The sequence below is a fragment of the Eumetopias jubatus genome, unplaced genomic scaffold, assembly GCF_037043125.1.
Source record: "Eumetopias jubatus isolate StellerSeaLion01/CBP00866 unplaced genomic scaffold, mEumJub1_p1.0 scaffold_3, whole genome shotgun sequence".
Taxonomy (NCBI): domain Eukaryota; kingdom Metazoa; phylum Chordata; class Mammalia; order Carnivora; family Otariidae; genus Eumetopias; species Eumetopias jubatus.
Genome location: NW_028274809.1, coordinates 183,584,294 through 183,596,432, shown reverse-complemented (window position 1 = coordinate 183,596,432; position 12,139 = coordinate 183,584,294). Strand labels below are relative to the sequence as shown.

The 12,139-nt window shown below is 37.9% G+C and overlaps 1 protein-coding gene across 2 annotated transcripts in view; it reads right to left on the bottom strand.

Moving 5' to 3' along the window:
* PCCA (propionyl-CoA carboxylase subunit alpha) overlaps window positions 1-12,139 on the bottom strand; it is a 393,065-nt gene that overhangs the window by 135,575 nt on the left and 245,351 nt on the right. The window lies entirely within an intron of this gene.

Below are 12,139 nucleotides of genomic sequence, written 5' to 3'. Positions count from 1 at the left end.
CAGATAATTAACATACAATTTAGTGAGTTTGGACATAGTTATTCACTTGTGTTTCCATCACCATAATTAAAGTAATAAACATATCCATCACCTCCAAAGGTTTCCCTGTATTCTTTCATTTTGTTCTGGTTTTTGTTTGTTTGTTTGGGTAAGAATGCAACATCAGTGATGCTAGTCTTAACACACAGGTCTTTTCTTGCCAATGATCCATATTACATGGTCCATAAAAACTGGGTCAAACAGCCAGAGACAAAAATATTTTTAGAATATAAATATTTTTCACTTTTTAAAGTAACAAAATTTTAACAATTTCTAAATTAACCTAATTTCAATACTGAGTGTTTTCATTATTTATAGTTGTAAAGTAGCATTTACGAAGCACTAAATAGGTAGTATCCCAACTCTTGTCTTAAGTCATAGCTCTGAAAAAATGTTGCAGGTTATGCTTTAACATAAACCCCCTCCCCCAAACTTCAAAAGGATTCTGTGCATTCTACTAAAAAAATTCAGTCACAAAAACTATGATTATAATCAAATCATCTCTAGACACAATGCCTAATGGAGGATGATGGATAATTTAGGCGAACATTTGTATTTGGCCCACTGTTTATTTTCTGAAGATGAAGAAATGGTTTAAATACTACAGAAGTGAAAATTAAAGAAAAGTTTAAAAAATGCACCAACAAATCAATATTAATGCACAAGGCAGAGACATGGAGGATTCTCTGCTGGCAATTTAAAGAGGACGCTTTCAGAGGACAGAGCTTCACACAGGAGGGCTTCAAAGGACAACAAGGGAGGCATACAGGAGGCGGAGGAGAGGAGAGAGGAAAGGCAGGGCGCGGCAGAGTGTGTGCCAGCCCCACCTCTACTTTGGCACTCTCTTCCACGGGGCATCATTTGTCCGAGTGTGTTTCCCCCGCTGGCCTGTGAGCTCCTAAAAGACCAAGATCGTGCCTTACTTTTGTATCCCCAGGTCCCAGGGCAGGGTGGGGATAAAGGGCTGGGGGAGGGCAGTAGGAAGGAATTTGAGGAACACCTGCTATGTGCCGAGCACTGCGAAGGGGACACTGTGTTACCCAAGGGACAGAGTGTGCTCCAAAAGGAGCATGGACCCCAAGCTCCTGGCTTACTACCTGGATGTTCTTGGACTATACAGACGACCTCACTAGCCTTCAGTCTGTTTATCTTCAAACAGGGTTAACACCCGACCTTTTCAGGGGTATTGTGATAACAGAAATAACCTGACAGCTAATATTACTGGCCACATTGCTTTCTTAAATCTTTGTTATCAAAATAATTATGTAACTCTCCTGCTCCAGATTGTTCCACGGTTTTCTACTTCACTGCAGGTTAAATCTTAACTAACTTAACTACCATTCAAGTTTCCTATAAATAAGGCCCCACTCTTTGTTATTTCCAGTTTTATTTCTGATTATTCTCTGACTTGTATATCCAGTTGCGCCAAACCCTTAAAGTACTTCGCAAATCAAACCAAACTAAAACAAGCAGAACTAAGCACAGTGGTCACAAACTCAGGCTCTGGTGACTCGCAGAAGTGGATAAAAAACCCAGCCCTGCCATTAATTAGTTCTGACCTTGAGTCAACTGTTAGGTCTCAGTCTCCTTATGTATCAAATCAGAGATATGATAGCATCTGCATCATAGCGATGTGCTGAGGATTAAATTAAACAGTGCATATAAACGGTAACTTTTATTACTTGGATTAGTCCCAACCCTAGACCTACACTCGTTGCCCCTCTCCTCCATAACTGAAATCCTTTCATGGATTCCTTCTGCTCCGCAAACGAACAGATTTTTCAAGAATATCATCTCTCTCATAAACTGTTCCCTAATTATAGGCACTGATCATAGTACAAACCTTCATCATCTCCCTTCTGCTTAATCTATATTATATGCCTAGTATTTTTCACAACTCAGTAGCCCGGAGGAGGTAACTCTTTCCAGTAAACCTGGAGACCCTTTTTAGTTATGCAACAAGCCTGTTTCCAGAGGAGCTGGGAAGTTAATCCTGACATCCTGTTAGAACCCAGACTGCATTTTCCCACAGAAAGCAATCCTACAGATGGTGGCGAGACAGAGTTGCCATCCTTCAGAACCTATTTATTTTTCCATTGTTTTATTTTGATCCACATCTGTTTCATATATGTTATAACCTACCCCAAGAGGGACCTTGTGCAAAGAGCATAGGCTCTCTTGAGTTGAAATCCTGAGGTTTCATCTCAGCCCATTCTCTTACTACAACGTAGCAGGGACTCCGTTAGTCCTTTGCAACCGTAATTTCTACACCTGTGAAATAGAGCTAGCACAGCACTTGGGGGGGGGGCGGTGACGGGAAATCTACTGCTCCTTCCGAGCACATAGCTCCTGGAATGGCACTTTTCAAACAATATCTTTTTAGGTAACATGTTACGAGGATGTGGAAAAGAGGCTTCCCTGTGGAAGCAAGCCCATGAGATATGAGAAAAAATGGTCACACTGTGGAATCTCCTTATGAGTTCACTCTTCCACAAACACAACTTGGTAAGATCCCTTCTGGCTTTACCTAAGTTTGAAAGTCATTTTGTTTTGTTTTAAAATAAAATTGGATGGGTTTGGGTATATATGCCCAGGATAAAGATCCATAAGCTCTGCGGCACAAATAAACTATAAGTAAAGCTAGTAACACATACCAGCCTGAAAGTCCATGTGCTCTATTTCTGCAAAACCAGTGCAACTACAGTAATGATAATTACTCTGAAACGCTGATATGAATCCCACCAGCACAAACATGCTTATGATGGTACCAGTTACATTTTACAGTGATATTTTAAATTTTAGAAAAGTTACATTTATCCATTAAATCCAAAATAGTCTCAAAGATTTTTATAAACAACTCTCTGGAAAGGGAGAGAAGAGGTCCTGGAGTTTCACACAACTCACTAGAGTAACCGTACACAGAGAACAGCTTCTTTACTGAACTACATGCCGAAAGAGGTTGCCCTGTGATCACAAACTTCATCCGTGCAGCTTATTAGTTACTTGAAAAGCTGATATCATTTAAGTTAAGACTTCAAAAAACAAACAAACCCTTCAAAATCCAGGAAAAGGGAATTCACATAAACAGCTACTCACGAAGCAAGTCAAATAATAGCCCTTACTCAGACCTGCCCACTTTGATTATCATCAGCCAACCAGAATGAATATGTTCAATAAAACTGCATCTTTCTGTATTTTATAGTAAAAACGGTCAGCTGATTATCACAAATGTTACTTACTGCTAATACATTTAACTTACTAGAATATGTTACTCAAAGAAGTGTAAATAATACTAACCCAAATACATTGCTCTTACATGTCATGTTTTAAGGCAGATTTTATGTAAACTTCACTCACAGCATCTTTAGTTATCAAGGATCATAAGCATCTCAAAACCGTATTATGAAACACTCAAAAAAGCTGGTTTTCAACTGTGCCATTACCTATTTAAGAGTGAAATACTGAGTTAAAACAATGTTAGTGGTCAAAGAATCATTAAGCAATCCTTGATCATAACTTTCACAGTGGGTGGTCTGTAAAATGATCAAGAATAATATGCTGCATTCCATAGCCACAGAGGTCAGCTTCTGCATACAAATCTTTGCAGGAAGAAAAAGGCCTTCAGAAAAGTGGGCCATTCATCTGAACCAAGTTCAGAGAATTTCCAGCATGGTGAAAAGATATGTTATGCAAGCACATAGATGTATTCAGTGGGGGTAGATGGAACCAGCTACATGGCAACTACAAAGGAGCCCTCCCATGGTTCATGAATAAGTCGAGGAAATGATCAGAAAAAAAAAAAAAAAAAAAGAGAGAGAGAGATGTTTAGACAGATGGCCCACTTAAAATGCCTGAGACAGGGCATAGCAATTTTAATGAAACTTTAGATCTAGCATATGAATTGTTTATTTCCTCCAGGAAAAAAAAAAATCTAAAAACAAAAATTCAGCAATTTGCTGAAAAACTCACTTTTAGCAAGTTGGGATGGAAGAAGAATTTACAAATACAAGTTTTATTAGTTCAATAAATTCATATAAAATTCTTCACAGAGCCATCAGCTATCAAAATGAATATAAAAAGCATGGAATGAACAGATTAAAGGAATTTTAAACAGAAGTCTACTTGGTGCCAAAGCAAACAAAAATCTAAGCCTTATTATGTGAGAACTTACAACACTCCAACATTAAAGTTCATCACTGCAGAAGAAAGATAAAAGCAGCATTTTCAGAGAACCTCTTCAAAGCTAGAAATTGTCATAGTAGAGGAATAGAATCCTGCCTATACGCAATTTAAAATGTGTACATTCAAATAGAGGAGGCTGTGTAAAGAGTGTGTATCACAAAATACTGCCTAGAAAGGGTTATGGAACACCCCCAAGTTTGATTCATTAGCATTACAAATAGTAACACAAATGACACCTGAATCAGGAAACGAATACTAATGTTACTTATAATCTTATGGATTTTAATATTATGCAAACCCTATTTCTTCTGCCACCAATAAAGGCTTCAGGTTCTCAATTTAAACACCAGGCATGACTAGTCAGGAAAGGTGATGGAGTTTAGCCACCACCCCTGCAAGTCCTGGGGTTGGACTGACCACCAACCCCAAACACCATGTGACCTTCCAAGTTACTCATCCTCCTTGTGTCTCTTTCCTGATCAGTGAGGCCAAGATAGTAAGAACACTTTATCCACATGTTCATTAAAGAAGATAAAAGGTATAACACGCTCAGATTAGTGCATGGCACAGAATGCTAAGAGTTATTACCATCACTCATTATCATAATTTGGTACAATATCTGAAATCCTCCATTATTTCAACAACCTGTTATTTTTTAAAAATATATTAATATACAATGAAATTCAAAATTTTAAGTTCCATCATTATCCTTCCAGGAAATCTACCCCTTTCCCCCAGTAGTTCAACTGCAGATTAGACTAAAGCTTCACATAAACAGACACCAAAAAGAGGCACTCTTATGTGTGGCTTTTCTTTGCCCAATGGAATGTTTCTGAGGTTGATGCATGGTGAACAGTTCATTCTTTTTTTATTGCCGAGTAGTACTCTGTTGTACAAACATACCAAAATTAGGTCATCCTTCTGCTGATGCACATTTGGGTTGTTTCCAGTTTGGGGATCTTAGGAACAAAGCTGCTATAAACATTCTTTGTATGAGGCTTTTTTGAAGACAGATGTTTTGATTTCTTATGGGTAAAAACTCTAGGAGTGGAAATATGAGGGTACACATATGTTTAATTTTATAAAAACTGCCACCCTGTTTTACAAGGTATTAAAACATATCTATACAGCCCCCAGCAACAGAGCTTGCTCTATAACCTTGCCACCATTTCGTGTTGGGTTTCTACTTCTAGCCAGGCTAGTGGCTGAGAATGTATCTCATTACAGTTTAATGTGCATTTCCCTTATGACAAATAACGATGGGCACCTCAGTATTAGTCTTACTGGTCACTTGTATTCAAAAATTTGCCCATTTTTTATTAAGATATTGGTCTTCCTGATTTGTGGGAGTTCTTTATTTTTTTAGAAAGCCTCTGTCAGATTTATGTGTTGTATTTTCTCCCCCTCTATGGCTTACAAATATTCTCTAAAATGTCTTACCTTCAGCATTTTTTTTTTTTGATTAATGGACTTTTTTTAGAGCAGTTTTAGGTTTTCAGGACAACTGAGCAGGAAGTAGAGCTCCTATACATACCCTCCCTCACCCCACCCTGGATACAGCATCCCTCTTATTAACATTCTGCATTGCTGTGGTACATTTGTTAAAACTGATGAGCCAATGTTGATCCATTTGGTTAATTTAGTAATACTTTAACTGAAGCCCACAGTTTACATTAGGATTCATTCTCTGGGCTATGCATTCTACAGGTCTGAACAAATGTATAATGACATGTCTCCACCATTAAGATCTCATATAGAATAGTTTCACCTTAAAAATTCCCTGTGCTGTACCTATTTAACCCTTCCTTCATCCCCCCGGATCACTGGTAGCCACTGATCTTTACTGTCTCAAACATTTTGCTTTTTCCAGAACGTTGTAGAGCCAGAATGTAACCTTTTCAGATTGGCTGCTCTCACTTAGCATTATGCATTTAAGGTTTCTCCATGTCTTTTTGTGGCTTGATGGCTAATACCCTTTCATTGCTGAATGAAAGTCCATTGCCTGGATGTACCACAGTTTACTTATCCATTCACCTAATTAAAGGAGACATTTTGGTTACTTCTTAGTTTTGGCAATGATGAGTGAAGCTGCTATAAACATTCACATGCAGCTTTTAGGGCAGAAACATTTTCAATTCATTTGGATAAATACCAAGGAGTACAACTACCGGATCATAGGGTAAAAGGATATTTAGTTTTGTAAAAAATTGCTAAACTTTATTCCAAAATGGCTGTACCACCTGCAGTCCCATTAGCAGTGAATGAGAGTTCCCGTTGTTCCACAATCTCACAAGCATTTGGTATCGTCAGCATTTAGGATTTCAGCCTTCGTAACAAACATGTATCTCTGCTGTTTAATGTACTTGCTAAAAAGTGTTTGGACTATAGCAAGGCCCAGAAGAAATATTCATATTTTCCTTTAGAGGTTTTATATGTAGAGCTGTGATTCATCTTTTTCTTAGGTGATGGGAAAGAGGAAGAGGTAAGGTTCATCTAGCTGTTTCAAGGAAATCTGTAGACCAAGTTCTGCCGCTTTGTCCATCAGTAAGACAGTATTAGCTATTCTAGATCCCTTTGCATTTTCATACAAATTTCAAAACCAACAGGCAATTTCTTCTCCATCCTCCCCAAAGCAACCCCAATGGATTACGTTTGGGCTTGCACTGAATCTCTTCATTCATTGAGGGAGAGCTGACACCTTAACAGTATTTTATCCAATCCATGAAAATAATAGCTCTCATCTATTTTACATTTTGAATTTTTCTTGGCAAAGTGTGGCAGTCTTGAGTCTCTTTTGTTATAATTATACCTGTTTTTGTGTTAGTTTTATTAGTTGTATCACAGATTCCTTAGAGTTTTCTTAAGTAACCTATTAAGTTGTCTGGGAAAGTTTCCTTTCCCCAATCCTTATGCTTCATTATTTTTCCAAGCCTTAGTACTCTGGCAAGTGACAGTCTAGAACTTAATTTGTTAATTTGCCTAAGTTTGTCAGGCTGTATTAAATAAAACTGTTAACAGTCATTCATTTTTGCTAGTTTATCAGAACACAATTTATATTTGATTGACTTTCTATCCTGCAACTCCGCTAAATTTATTCCAGTAATTCGCTCCTAGATTCCTTACGGGTTTCTATGAAAATACAACTCCTCTGTGAAGAGGAACAACTTTACTTCTCCGTTTCTGATCTCCAGGACTTTTTTATTTCCTATGGTACTGGCCAGGATCGCTAGCATAATGTTGAATAAAAGTGACAAATACAACTCTGTCCCGTTTCTAAACTAAAGGAGATAACGCCATATTTTTCAGATATTTTTCCCCATTTTCTGTCTTCTCTTTCTTCTGTATCTCCAAATACATGTAAGTTAGACTTCCTAATCCTATCAACTTAGGTCACTGAGACTTGCAAAATAAATACCTTTTCTCTTCAGACTGTATAGCCTCTTTCTTCTAAGTTTACCAACTCTTCCTGCTGCCAGCACCAGTATGCGTTTCAGCCTCGCCTGTAAGTTTTCCATTGCAGAGATAGTACCATTTGAGATCTAGAACTTCTAGTTGGTCATTTGTTAATTTCCAGATCAATGCTTATATGCCCTATCTACTCCCTCATTTTGATCTTTAATATTTGACAATAATTTTAATAACTGTGTTAAAGCCCTATCCATGATCACATCTTAGTAGTCTCATAGTTGGTTTCGACTGACCGCTTTTTCACTTGACCATGGGTCAATTTTAATTCTGGAACTGTATGCCAAGTGAATTGTTTTTTGTATCCCGGATTGTGGAAATGTTGGAGACTGTATTTTTCTGTTATCTTCCCCTAAAAAGTACTGATTTTCATTACTGTAGGCAGTTAAATTACTGGCTGATCTCTCTGAAGTCGTGGAGACTCACCTTTGTGCTATTTGGTTTTGTTCTTAGGGAATTAAAAGTCCAAATCCAGAAGTCATTGAAAGTCCTTATTCCAGAAACATAGTGTTTCCCCTAAGACACGGTCCCTCTGGGGTTTTCATGGAAAACTCAAGGCGTTCACAAGCCCCTCAAATTTGGTGAGGATCAAACTCCAAACATTACCATCTCTTTGGCAGGCAGCAACTGAAATTTCAGCTCAGTTCATTCATCATTCCAGCAGGATTCAATGCTGGGATTCTTGAAGTCTTTATGCATGCACATTTCAGGAATCAACCATCTGTCTGAGGGAAGCGAAATTCAGATATGGAAATCCTCACTCTGCTGCTCTCTTTTTGCCATGATATCCCTGCTCAATTTTCAGCAGTTCTTACAATTCTCAGCATCATTCTCCAAGACCTCAAGTCAATAAGATTGTGGTTAACTCCTGAGCTCCAGCCATGCTCGGATACATGCGTGCAATGGTGACCACCTTCAGGGGAAGTGCCATTTACATGTGGAGCTCATCCAGTGTGGCTTCCTTCTACAAACGCTCCAAGTCCATTTGAATTCCGACTGGTTTCAGTTATTACCCAGAGCCTTCAAATGGTTGTAGATCTTCTCCAGAGCTTATAACTGTTATCTGGAGGAGGGTTAGTTGGAAATAAGTAAGCTACACCAAAACAGAAACTAGAAATTCTGCATGCTCCATTTCCTTACACCACACACAAAAATAGACTCAAAATGGATGAAAGACCTAAATGTGATACAGGAATCCATCAAAATCCTAGAGAACACAGGCAGCAACCTCTTCGACCTCAGCTGCAGCAACTTATTCCTAGAAACATCGCCAAAGGCAAGGGAAGCAAGGGTAAAAATGAACTATTGGGACTTCATCAAGATAAAAAGCTTTTTGCACAGCAAAGGAAACACTCAACAAAACCAAAAGACAACCGACAGAATGGGAGAAGAGATTTGCAAATGACATTTCAGATAAAGGGCCAGTATCCAAAATCTATAAAGAACTTATCAAACTCAACACCCAAAGAACAATAATCCAATCAAGAAATGGGCAGAAGACATCCAAATGGCCAACAGACACATGAACAAGTGCTCAATATCACTCAGCATCAGGGAAATCCAAATCAAAACATCAGTGAGATACCACCTCACACCAGTCAGAATGGCTAAAATTAACAAGTCAGGAAATGACAGATGTTGGTAAAGATGCAGAGAAAGGGGAACCCTCCTACACTGTTGGTGGGAATGCAAGCTGGTGCAGCCACTCTGGAAAACAGTATGGAGGTTCCTCAAAAAGTTGAAAATAGAGCTACCCTATGACCCAGCAATTGCACTACTGGGTATTTACCCCAAAGACACAAATGTAGTGATCTGAAGGGGTATGTGCACCCCAATGTTTACAGCAGCAGTGTCCACAAGAGCCAAACTATGGAAAGAGCCAAGATGTCCATCAACAGAGGAATGGATAAAGAAGATGTGGTGTATATATATATACAACGGAATATTATGCAGCCATCAAAAAAAAAAACACAAAAAACCCCCACAAAATCTTACCATTTGCAAAATGGATGGAACTAGAGGGTATTATGCTAAGCGAAATAAGTCAATCAGAGAAAGACAAGAATCATATGGTCTCATTGATATGAGAAATTCTTAACCTCAGGAAACAAACTGAGGGCTGCTGGAGTGGTGGGGGGTGGGAGGGATGGGGTGGCTGCGTGATGGGCACTGGGGAGGGTATGTGCTATGGTGAGCGCTGTGAATTGTGTAAGACTGTTGAATCACAGACCTATACCTCTGAAACAAATAATACATTATATGTTAAAAAAAAAAAAAAAGAAGATAGTAGGAAGGGAAAAATGAAGGGGGTGGAAATCGAGGGGGAGATGAACCATGAGAGACTATGGACTCTGAGAAACAAACTGAGGGTTTTAGAGGGGAGCGGGTGAGGGGATGGGTTAGGCCGGTGATGGGTATTAAGGAGGGCACGTACTGAATGGAGCACTGGGTGTTATACACAAACAATGAATCATGGAACACTACATCAAAAACTAATGATGTAATGTATGATGACTAACATAACATAATAAAATTTAAAAAAAAATTCTCCATGCTGATTTAACTTTGTATCACTCACATTCAAAGGCAGAGGAGGAAATAAAAAAAAATGGAAGAATACTGGATCACAAATATGTACCACTTCTACCCACCAGGTGCCCAGGAACACCTGACATCTATACTCGTAAAGTTTATTCGTGTAACTAAATTGAGAGCAGTCATATAAACACTTTATGAGAAGAAATAATCCCATCTCATTTTAATTCCTATAATATTCTATTATACCAATAGGAAAAGAAGTTCTTGAATATAAAATACATTAAGTTTTAAAAATGTTAAGCAGCTTTACTGACATAAAACTCACACACCATAAATTTAACCCATCTAAACTGCATAATTCAATAGTGCTTAGTATATCCAGGGTTGTATATCCATCACCCAGGCAATTTTAAAACATTTTTGTAACCCCAGAAAGGAAAATTTGGACGCTCTCTAGCAATCACTCCATGTTCCCCTCCCCCAACCTCCACAGCCTTACACCACTACTAATGTACCTTCTACTTCTACAGCTTTGCTTATTCTAGATATTTCATATAAGTGGAATCAAAGAATTTGTGTCTATTATGATGCCTCCCTTCATTTAGCAGTGTTTTCAAATTTCATCCATGCTGTAGGAAGTGTCAATATGTTATTTTTTATCACTGAATAATATTCCATTCTATAAATACACATTTTATTTAATATTACATATCATTTCGTGAACATTAGGGTTGTTTCTATTCGCTCATTATGAAAAATGTCAGTATGAACAGTTATATGCAACATTTGTGTGGACCTAAGATTTCATTTCCCTTGGGTATAACCCTGGAAGGAGAATAGCTGGGTCATGAGGTAATGTCATACATTTTGAGAAACTGCTGAATTATTTTCAGGTTTGCACCATTTTATTCTAATTCCTACCAGGAATGTACGAGGGTTCCAATTTCTCCACATCCTCACCAACACTTCGATATTGTCCATCTTTTTTTTTTTATTACAGCCACCCTAATGGACATAAACTGGTAGCTTACTGTGGTTTTGATTTGCATTTTCCTGAGGACTTAATAATTCTGAGCCTCTTTTCATGGGCTTGTTGGTAATTTGTTTATCATCTTTGGAAAAATTTCTATTCATGTCCTTTGCCCTTCTTTAAATTGGGCTGTCTCTTTATTATTGAGTTGTAAGAGTTCTTTACATATTCTAGACAAAAGTTTCCTAACAACAAATATATGATTTGCAAGTATTTTCTATTCTGTAGGTTGGGTTAGGGTTAGGCTTTTCACTTGCTTGATGGTGCCTTTTAAAGCATGTACGTTTTTTTTTTTTTCCTTTTGTTTCTTGTGCCTTTGACACCTTACATAAGAAATCATCACCTAACCCAAAGTTAACAAAGCTCTTACTTTTACGACTGATTTTTTTTTTCTTTTTAGGTTCATTTTTGTGTATGGTATTGGGAGAGGACCAACTTCGATCTTTTGCATGAAGATATCCAGTTGCCCCAGCAGCCATTTATTTTAAAAAGTATATGTAAATACTCTAATTGTCTTCATACACTTGTTGAAATCAACTGATCATAGTTGATACATTCTATTCCACTGATCAACACATCTGTCCTTACGGCAGTACAACACCATCTATATCACCGCAGCTTTGGAACAGATTTGTAATGCGGAAGTAGAAGTCTCCTCGCTTTGTTCTCTTTCAAGACTATTTTGACTATGCTGAATACCCTGCACTTTCATACAAATTTTGTAATCAGATGACCATTTCTGCAAAAAAACACAGCTGAGATTGTGAGACGGATTGCACAAAATCTGTACATCATGTTGGGGTGAGTACTACCTTCTTAGGTCTTCTGATCCATGAATGTGGGCAGTTTATTCATTTGAGTTGTCATTAATTTATATCAAAAACT